A 1,716-nucleotide genomic window follows, 5' to 3' on the forward strand; every position below is an offset into this window, starting at 1 on the left:
CAATCATTATCTATTTAGCTTATACATTCTTAACGGTTAACAACTATCGTATCATGTATAAACCAATAAATTATATCTAACATTGTGTTTACATGGTAAATATAATATTATATTGCTAAAATATAATGAGTATTTACTGCTTTATTGATTCTTTTGCTAGCGAGTATTATTTACATGTAAAGCGCAAAAGAATCAATAAGACAGTAAATACTCATTATATTTTAGCAATATAATATTATATTTACCATGTAAACACAATGTTAGATATAAAGGTGTTGAAAATGAACGAGTAGATAGATGATGGAGAAGAAGATGAAAGCTTTCTCTTTCTTACGTGCTCAATTAGAAAGAATAAAATAGTCAGTTTATAACATTTTTGCTACATAGAATTTGGGTTTCCAAGCTATTGTGGTAGTTTCCTAATTTTAGTTCAAATTAGGTATATTGAGTCAATTGTCTCCAATTTTTATTTATCTACTTCATTCCCTAGTTTTTAGTACTAGCGATCGTTACCCGCGCCAAGGCATAGAGTTTTTGCATTTTAATCTATTTTTGTCTCTTGCTTACTAATCTAACATTCAGTTTTTCAATGCATTTTATCTTTACCATCTCCTCTTGTCTTGTTTACATTTGTTTTCACGTTCTGTCGTTTGATTTGTCTTAGTTTTGGCTTGTGTAATAACTTAACCCTGCTCATTCTTCTTTCATTCTTTATTGATTGATATTTTTATCTCGCTTAACTCTGTGTTACCACTAATTTGGTCGAATCATTTTTCATCATCTGCTTCGTATTCTTTCATATTCATTAACTATTGTCTCCAATCTCTTTAAATCCTAAAAATCCTGCATGTTCTTTTGTTTATTAAATCACATATTAAATATTGTTGAAACTGTTTATTTATTCTAATAAATCCTTACGTTTATAAATAAGATGATATGGACAAAAGACTTATTATAATTTAGTTGAAATTAAAGTCTAAAGTAGAAGTTATTAAACTTGCAATCCTTCTTTTTGTCATCCAAGATAGCTTTAATCAAATTAATTATATTGATTTAGAAAACCCATAAGTTATTTTAATCCCAAACAACCAAAAAACAGGCGCATTTGTTATTGACGCTGCGGCGGGTTTCCTTTACTATAAACATAATTGCTTGTCACAACTGTTAATAAACCCAAATGTGTTTACAAAAGCTACCCATATAAGAGTTTCATACTCATTTCTCTTTCTCTAGTCATCTCCTAGGTTAGTGGCTATCATAATACAATCATCAAACAAATGACATATCTCTTGGTTCCATATAGAATATGCAAAATGACTGTTTTCTGCAGACTCCATGATCACTGAGTATTATAAATATCAAACTCTGTCTATGGTCTATTTATATGTTGAGGAAATGCCTCGAAATGTAGCTTCCAAATAATGATTTCCAGGTCAACACATTGCATGTTAACCTCCGCAATGGGATCAGCGGATCTGCATATACCGCTATATGTCGAGTCGAACGCAGCTACACATATGTTCCCTGCTTGTGCCTTAATTCACAATCTGCAATTCTCCCAAGAACCAGAATCAATGTTAAATGAGGTAAAAGTTTTAGAGTCACAACAGACTTTGTATAGCCAAGCCCAATAAACCAAGCACCCAACGTAACACCCCCCCTTGCCCATTTGTGCAGAAAATGACTTGATCATTATATAGTAGCACCGAGAAGTTA

Source organism: Brassica oleracea, chromosome C9, assembly GCF_000695525.1.
Source record: "Brassica oleracea var. oleracea cultivar TO1000 chromosome C9, BOL, whole genome shotgun sequence".
NCBI lineage: Eukaryota > Viridiplantae > Streptophyta > Magnoliopsida > Brassicales > Brassicaceae > Brassica > Brassica oleracea.